Raw genomic sequence first — 10,302 nt, 5'->3', positions numbered from 1 at the left:
GTGATTACTTAACGTAGCATTCCCTTTGTATATTCATCATTGTTCTACTTTCCCCTTCAATCCCCTCTCCCACCCCAACCTCTTTCCCCTTCCTCCCCGCTCTATCTATATTTTGCATAAAATTACAATGTACTTGTTGGATTTTTGAAGCAACCCGTTTGTTATACTTTTCCGTTGCCGCTTCTTTTTGTTGTGGGCCTACTTTGCAAATGCGTGGCTCTGAAGCTGTGTTTGTAGTGCTCTGTGCTTCCGAGAAATCTACCCTTACCTATATTCTTTTGTCCTTTTCCCTTGTGACTTTTTTCTTTCTTTTCCGTTTTTTATGTCTTGTGTTTTTTTTCCTGTTTTTCTTCTTTTTATTTCCTCTGTTTCTCTTTCTTTTCCTTGTTTTTCTATTTCTTGTTTTTCTTTCTTGTTTTTAGTTTGTTTAGTTTGTGTGAGCTTTTTTAAATGACAACAGACTTCTCGTGACGTTACAAAGATGCACATGACATAAGTTCCATTTCGTTTTTTTATTTCAAGTATGACGTTATGAAATTTTTGTTAATTAACATTAGTTGAGGCAAGAAATATACTATAAAGAACAAAATTTAATAGCAACAACAATTTTTATCCCACTTTACTCGAAAAAATATAAATTAACACACAATGAACAAGAGGTCAGTAAAGTGGATTACTTATAAAATAATTTCCAGTTATTTACCAAAAACTTAAAACAAAAGATAATACTTTTACGTCATCATCGATTCTGTGTTGTCAAAATTATGCATGGATGTGATCTGCCGACAGATCAGGCGTAATAATTCGCTTGTTTTTACACTCATTTAAATAACAACGCAACCGGGTCAACATTTTTCCATTTCACACCGGGTGCATGACGTCATTTAAATGTGTGTGTTGTTACGTTATTTTTTACGTCAGTCAATTTTATTCAAGTGATTGGACAGATTCATAATATCTTTATAATATTGATATTAATATGAACAGATAAAAGATAAAAAATTATAAAGTTTTCATCGAGAAATATGCACCCGTTCTTCAGCGGAAGTAGCGCAATATTTCCACTGCAGAACATTTGCAGATTTCTCGATACAAGACTAAAAAGCTATAATGACAAAATAAATTGGACATACTTTATGATCTTGTTATTTCATGTCAGCATACTTTATGATGAATGCTATATGTCGTGTCAGTGTATTTTATAATGATATTATATCGTCTCGTCGTACTTTATTATTATAATGCTATCATGTTATGTCATAGTACACAAATAGCTAGTATTGCTTCGTCGCTTTTAGAACCAAATTCGGAAAGGTTGTAGTTCTACCTTAGTGTCAGTCCGTGCATGAAATGTCTGTACAAAACTACCAAAGCTTGAACGTCGCCATATATCGTAACTTAAGTCAGTTTGGCCTTAAACTAAGCTTACAGCAAACATTGAAATTAAAAATTTCATCTTAATAAAATTAGTCAAAGCTCGGATTTCACTGATATATGATAAGCAATAATTTAGCGTCTCAGTCACACTGGACTATGACATACAAGGTTTCAGCGATACATGACTAAATCTAGCGTTTTCATAAAGTAATTACTTAGGCATTCTAAATTGATCAAGTTTTAACAATTTCAAAAAACTCAAACGATTTCAAGTATTTTTGTATTATATCCGAACTGGCATCGATATCATTGTTATTGAATTGACAGTTAAGTGAAACAAAAAATATTTCAAACGTAATTATGCTTTTGCTGTGCACACCTGTTCGTCCTTTTGATAGGGGTTGATGGATTATTTCTAGATGCAAAAATGAAATTTACATAATTATTACAATGTTGCATTTGAGACTTGGAACTCGGTTTTATATATATATATATATATATATATAAAGAAAAAAGTAAAAAGGCAGACTTAAGACTTAAGTCAGATGTTTTTACAAAATACGAAATTTAGACCGCTCCTTTTCCTTTTGTTCACATTTGATAAAAATGTGAGGCATTTAGCTGACTTTATGTGTAAATTTTATTTGATGACTACTTTAAATATTTTGTAGATTTGTATATTTTTGGCATATTTCAGGCAGAAATGCCCTTGTAACGTATTTCTAGAGTAATGATCGACTATTAACGAATTTTAGCTAATTAAATCGAAGTCGTTTTCCTCTTAATAGATCCCATGAGGGTGTTGATATTTTCCTGACATACATATTTTATGACAAAGTTCTTAGTTTCATGTATTAAGCATATTGGTTTTTATACATAACAATGAAAAAGTGACACAGATCATATTGAGTTTTCATAAAACATAATGTTATTTTTCTTAATAATTATCATCGGTTTGAGTATATGAGACTAATAGGTAAAAAAGCAAAGCCAGTGAATTTATATTTCCCTATATATTTATATCTGCGTTTTTTTGAATTAGGGGACTATGTTTTGAAAGATATTTAATTTCCAGATATACACCAGTTATGTACAACAGGAATGTGCCATGGTTTCTTGATTCCAAGTCTTTTACCAAACCAAGGGGATAAAATCGGCCCAAAAGTGAGCTATATTTGTATTATGTTTCATGAAGATCCATCAATGAGTTACTTTTTGGTGGGAATATATATAGATTTTAAAACAATTAAAGGGCATAACTCTGCAGTAACTGAAGAAATCCTGATGAAAGATGGGCTTGCACCACCGCCCTTCAGTGATCTATATTTGTTTTAAATTTCATAAAGATCAATGGATTACTTATGGAACTTTTTGGATTATAAAACAGTTAAAGGGCAACTACTCTGTTTACTGAAGTTCTCCTGACGAAAGTTGTACGTGCACCACCGCCCTACATGTATCTACATTTATTTAAAGTTTCTAAAGATCCGGCAAATAGTTACTTTAATTTAGATAAGTCGAAAATCCCTATTATTTTTCCAAATCAAGGAGATAAACTCTGCTTTAACTGGGTCAATAGGGATAATACTAAAAGTTAGCAAATGCTGTGTGCAAATTAGTAATTGTGTTAGGTTTGTGACTGTAGCTAATATGATTTCTGAATTATAAGCATTGTCATTTTTTTACCAAATCAAGAGAAAAACTCTGCTTTAATTGCTCCAAGGGAAATACACTAACGGTCAACAATGGCCATGTGCTGATCAATAATTATGTGAGGTTTGGTGTTTATAGCTAAAATACCTTTTTATTCATAAGCATTTTCATTCTTTTACCAAATCAAGGGGAAAACTCTGTTTCTACTGTGTCAAGGGAGATAACACTATCTATGAGCAAAAGTCATTTGCTAATTCATTTAAAATTACTCTGTTTACTGAAGTGCTCCTGACAAAAGTTGTACGTGCACCACCGCCCTATATGTATCTACATTTATGTAACGTTTCTTGAAGATCCGGCAAATTAGCTACTTTAATCTAGATAAGTCAAAAATCCCTATTGTTTTTAATTTCATAAAGGTCTTTCAATGGATTACTTTGTTATATGGAACTTTATGGGTTATAAAACAGTTAAAGGGCAATTACTCTGTTTACTGAAGTGCTCCTGACGAAAGTTGTACGTGCACCACCGCCCTACATGTATCTACATTTATGTAAAGTTTCTTGAATATCCGGCAAATAGCTACTTTAAATTAGATAAGTCGAAATCCCTTTTTTTTGAATTTCATAAAGGTCTTTCAATGGATTACTTTGTTATATGGACCTTTATGTACTGTAAAACAGTTAAAGGGCAATTACTCTGTTTACTGAAGTGCTCCTGTTAAATGTTGTACGTGCACCACCGCCCTACATGTATCTACATTTATTTAAAGTTTCTTGAATATCCGGCAAAAAGTTACTTTAATTGAGATAAGTCGAAAATCCCTATCATTTTTCCAAATCAAGGAGATAAACTCTGCTTTAACTGAGTCAATAGGGATAATACTAAAAGTTAGCAAATGCTGTGTGCAAATTAGTAATTGTGTTAGGTTTGTGCCTTTAGCTAATATGATTTCTGAATTATAAGCATTGTCATTTTTTACCAAATCAAGAGAAAAACTCTGCTTTAATTGCGCCAAGGGAAATACACTAACGGTCAACAATGGCCGTGTGCTGATCAATAATTATGTGAGGTTTGGTGTTTATAGCTAAAATACCTTTTTATTCATAAGCATTTTCATTCTTTTACCAAATCAAGGGGAAAACTCTGTTTCTATTGTGTCAAGGGAGATAACACTATCTATGAGCAAAGGTCATTTGCTAATTCGTTTAAAATTACTCTGTTTACTGAATGCTCCTGACAAAAGTTGTACGTGCACCACCGCCCTACATGTATCTACATTTATGTAACGTTTCTTGAAGATCCGGCAAATAGCTACTTTAATTTAGATAAGTCGAAAATCCCTATTTTTTTAATTTCCTAAAGGTCTTTCAATGGATTACTTTGTTATATGGAACTTTATGGATTATAAAACAGTTAAAGGGCAATTACTCTGTTTACTGAAGTGCTCCTGGCAAAAGTTGTACGTGCACCACCGCCCTACATGTATCTACATTTATGTAAAATTTCTTGAATATCCGGCAATAGCTACTTTAATTTAGATAAGTCGAAAATCCCTTTTTTTTTTTTAATTTCATAAAGGTCTTTCAATGGATTACTTTGTTATATGGAACTTTATGGACTGTAAAACAGTTAAAGGGCAATTACTCTGTTTACTGAAGTACTGACAAAAGTTTTACGTGCACCACCACACTACATGTATCTACATTTATTTAAAGTTTCTTGAAGATCCGGCAAAAAGTTACTTTAATTTAGATAAGTCGAAAAACACTAACTGTGGACAATGGCCATGTGCTGATCAATAATTATGTGAGGTTTGGTGTTTATAGCTAAAATACTTTTTGATTCATAAGCATTTTCATTCTTTTACCAAATCAAGGGGAAAACTCTGTTTTACTGCGTCAAGGGAGATAACACTCTCTGTGAGCTAAGGTCATTTGCTAATTCATAATACGAGGTCAAATATTCTAGTTGTTATAAGCATTTCCAATTCTTTTACCAAATCATGGGAAATAAATTCAGTTTATACTCGGTCAAATTGGATGTCACTTCTTGTGAGGAAAGGCAAAGTAATAAGCATGTGATGTTTGATTTCTCTAGCTAAAATACTTTTGGAATTATATGCATAAATATGGTATCGTGAATATGTCTGTTATTGATAACAACTTTTAGAATGAAAGGATTGCTTTCACAATGAGGCTATACTATGTTAAACCGTATACATGACGACTTTCAAATATAAGATTAGAAGGTAATAATTGCCTCCGCTACTATTTTACGGTATAAAATAACAATATTATATAAAATGTTTTAATCAGCATTTTCAGCCTTTCACATCTTGAAAGACTACTCTTGTCTTGAAGTTTGTCTTTAGGCAATCAAAGGATTCCAAAAGGTAAAGGGTTGACCATAATGCAATACGACCATAGTCACGTGACTAAGACACGTGATGAAAACACTAATATTGCGTAGGTTGACATCAGGAAATACCTACCTACCTCCGGTTTAATTTTACCCAGCAGCCTCGACACAACCTTGGACGCGTAAAATTATCTTCATACGTTCCTCTTTACTATCAAATATAAATAAAGCTTGTATCCGGCATAAAAATAGCCTTTTTCTCAGCTACAGTAAATGCATATACGTTGACATAATACTGCTAAAGAAATTTGGTTGATTTGAGATTTTGTTACTAAAGAAATACAATTCGTTCTATATGTTAAATTTAGAAATGTTCAGCCTTTGAACACAAAAAAAAGCATTTCTTCTTTAACTGATTCTTACACCTGCATTTCAGTCAGATTTTGAATAATTATTTGTACAATGCACATTCAACTACTGTAATGTAAATCTAAACAATTAACTTTTAAAATATATTGCAACATTATGTGTGCCTACCCCATATGATTTAGTAAAACTGTCATCTTCTTCAAAAGAAATGTACGAATAAGGGCAAATTTTCACCAAAGGCAGTTTTTCAGTTCATAGAACGGACTTTTTTGCTGTCTTATATATTTCATTAAAATAAACTGTAAGTTTATCTCGAACGAACTTTCATTACACCCTTTATGTTAAATACATCATCTGAAATGTAGAAATATATAGACAATCATATAACAAAACATAATAGCTATGTCTTATATTGATTTAAAACCATGCTTTTTAAGACACTGGCTACTGAGGAATAGATGCACAAATCTGCGACTAGTATCACTTCTAGTAAGATTTAAGATGAACGCAGTAATAGTTGTGACTTCCAGAAATCTGTAGAAATACATGAAAGTTATGTTCCTCAAAGGAAATTATAAAAAGAAGTGATTCATTTCATACATTTTTTTACTTCTGGACATATCTTTTATTTTAAAAACGTCTGTGATGCATTACAAATAACGCACATCCAGATCTACGTTGGTGTTTACTTTAATTCGTCACGTTCATGTCCGATATACATTTTATGTAGTTTCACCTTTAATGTTAAATATGTAGCTGTAATGCATTTCCTGTATTTCTATATTTGTTCACCATCCTTGTTTATTGGCTGTGATAAATCGACAGGTTTTCCATTTAAAACTTGTTCGTCTGTTGTTAATGACATACAAAAAGTTCAACACAAATCACGCAAAGATATAATTGTATTCATCTTATTACCACATCCCATTTTTAAAAAGTCATGAAAATACACGTTTAACTTGTGTGGTTTTTTTTTTTTTTTGTTTTTTGTTTTTTTTTTTTTGTTGTGTGTGTGTGTGTGTGTGTGTGCGTGCGTGCGTGCGTGCGTGTGTGTGTGTGTGTTTTCAGAAAACGAGTGAAAGCCATTTTTAGTTCGACTATTCGAAGAATATTGCACCCACACATTCGTCGACGCCGGCTTCTGCATCGGTGTCAGCTTCTGCGTCGGTGTCAGCTTTGGCGTCCCGATTTAGTAAAGTTTTTATATGTAAGCTGGTATCGCGGTAATGATTCGTGGGAATTAATTTATAATTCATACACTTATTCAGTGATGAACTGGCTTGCAGTGCACAGGTTCCATAACTCTATTTTTTATAATTATGCCCCTTCTTCTTTGAATTTATAATTTTTGGGGCAGGCTTTTTATGTAAGCTGATATTTTAGTACCTACTGATGGGAATGGATTTAAACTTCACACACTTGTCTAATGTGATTGGCTAACATGCATTTTAAAGGAGATTCCATAACTCTATTTTGCATTGTTACAAAATGATTCCCTTTTTCGGTTTTATCTTCATCCAGTTTACTTTCTTTTGTGACAAAGCTGTTATATAGTCGAGCCTTGCAGTCCTCCGACAGGTCTTGTTAAGAATACAGTGGTTTAGATTTAAATTTTTACCGGAAAATGATTACATGTAATATAAATATTAAATACCCGTTTTCGATAGGACAAGGCAACGACAGTATTTTGTTTCCTGATCATTTTATTCCCTCATAATGTTTTCCCCTTTGTAAATTCCAGACATTTTAGTGTAATTCTAAGACTTTTCAAAAATTGAATTTACGACAAAATAAATGTGTTTGTATATTCATTCCTCTGAAACAAATTCACTCAGATCCGATGCTTAGAGGTTTAATAATGCGGAAATATTTAATAAATTACCACAGAAACGCTACAAAACATTGTTGTATTAAAATGATGTCAACGACGTCATGACGTTACGGGTCAGTTACCACAGAAAATTAACAGCTTGAAAGTACGCAGTTCTTAGCATTTTCTTTTGAGATATTTTTAAAAAGCCATTCTTTGCCAAAATATTTTTTTTTTTTGAGACCTTCGCTTTGAATAATGATCAATGTTTGACAGTAGACTAAAATGTTATGCGAAATGTACGAAAATGGATTATGTAACTGATGGTTTGGGTGCATGGTTATTTATTACTGTCATTTTCAAATAAAAACAGGGCAGTTTGGTTTATAAAACCTATTTTTATCGTTTCTAATAATTTGTTTTTATATACAAAAACTTTACTGAAAATTGTTCATATTTCAGTAGAAAATAGTGATATCTTGAATAAGATTAATGCTACCATGGAAACGAACCCCTTGATCTATATATCTAAATGAAAATTCAAAGGCGCTGGCGCCTGTCTGTTTAAGGAACAGTTTCAGCTTTTTATCTGTATTTCAACACTATTCATGAGAATAAAATTTGCAAGCACAACGAGTTTTTCATAAAAATGTCAGGTGATGAGTACTGCTGTAAGTATGTTAAGCTTTGATATTTGTTCAAATGAATGTAAATAAACGAACATATAACTTACATTACAAATAAAATGTTTTGAAGCTACATTAAACAAGAAGGTTTAATTTTCTTAATGGTTTTCCAAGAAATTACGATACAAAGCAAGATGTAAGATATTTTAAACATCTCTGTTACCATGGTTATTTTAAACGTTAAGATAAATAGGGTACCATATAAAGTGTTTGACATTCTGCTAATAATATTACCCAAATTTTCCATTTTAGAATAACACTGAAGCTGTCGAAAAAACGTTATAATACATAGTTATTAAAAAATGAGAGATATTACGTTACCATGGAAACACGAGCCCCGCGACATATACATTTTAAACTTTTATTAGAACCCTTCCGTAAGCCAGCTGGATATGTGGAGCAAGGATAAATATTCACCCCTATAAAATCCCCACCAGTCATCCTTGTTAAATTTAACAAAGGCGGACATAATCCCTCCTTTGATTTTGTATCAAATTACAGTTTATTGTTTATTTTTTCAGTCTCATCCATTTACATGTTTACAGTATAAAAACATGACATATACATAATAAAACACAAGTAAATGGCCACTCAAATTTGAATTACAAGAGACTATATATATAAAATTTCTACATATCACATATTTCACATAAATCAGTTCTCATATATTACAGTAAAAAGCAAGACATGTCTGCTAATCATAAGACAAAGATGTGTCCTAAAATTTAATTAAAAAAAAAAAGGGTTATAAGACACTGAACCAGATTAGACAGGTGCACTAAATGTGCGCTAGTAAAAAATGGCTTAAAGAATCAAGTATCCCCACCAATCAGATTGGTAGAAAACAGATTAGCAGATATCTCTTACTTAACACTAAAATACTGTAATTATTTTAAAGAATCTACATACAATTTAGTAAAAAAATTTATAAATAAATAAAAGCCTATCTATACAGGTACATTAAACTGTGTTTATATTATATAAAGTATTACTTCTTTTTTTAAGTATATCATAACAGGTTTTTGCAACTATTCTTATCAAATTTGGATGTGTGAATAACAGAACCAGTTTATCATTGTCATTTAGACTACCAAAGTTTACAAATATAGAAGTGACTTTTTCTAATAGAAGTCTTCGTTCAACAGTATAAAGCGGACAGCATAGAATAACATGTATCTCTGATTCTACAGCATTACAACCAAATGGGCACAATCGTTGATTTTCCGTTAAACCTTCGTAACGACCCGTTTCGAGTCTTATGGGTGCAACACCGCACCTGAATCTAGACAGTGCAGATCTATGAGAGAAAGGCATAAGCAACTTACAATAAGGTTCTACATTACACTCATTCTTAAACATTCTGTAGGTTCGTAACTTATTTTGACCAGCACCATTGACACCAGTTAATCTTGAAATGTCAGTAGACCATTTTTCTAAATGAGTATTTAACAAAACAGTAGACATAGTTTCAATTAAGCGTTTTCTTGAGAAAGGTAATTGCAAGAAGTCATTTAACTCTAAACACTTAAATTTTTCTTTAACAATAAATGGCCAGTTCTTACATCTTGAGTTACCTTTCTTACAGGACCAGCTAAAGATCTTTTTATTTATACGTGTATTTTCATAACTCAGACAGCGATACCAATGATTACATACTGAAGTCCACTGATCTATAAGGATTGGCTTCCAACCCATTTCACCATAAACAGCCACATTTGGTGTATATTTTCCTGTTCCAAGGTAGAATCTCATGGCCCGGTGGTGGACTGCATTTATACATGAAAATACCTTAGTTCCCCAAATTGAGGAGCCATATGTTATAATTACATGTATACCTAAATAACGAACAGCTCATTCCGTATTCAAACAGATAATTATCATCGTTAAATTGCATATTTTTTATTTCTATTGACTCTTTAAATTTTAAAGTTTTTATTCAACATTCTAGAATAAAACTGTTACTTTTCCACATTTTTAGAGTGTTTTAAAAGGAGAGTAAACGTGTATTAATAAGAGATTCTCGCACTCATGAGCTGTTAAAACACC

The sequence above is a fragment of the Mercenaria mercenaria genome, chromosome 17 (assembly GCF_021730395.1).
Source record: "Mercenaria mercenaria strain notata chromosome 17, MADL_Memer_1, whole genome shotgun sequence".
NCBI lineage: Eukaryota > Metazoa > Mollusca > Bivalvia > Venerida > Veneridae > Mercenaria > Mercenaria mercenaria.
Note: the sequence above shows the minus strand (reverse complement) of the source record.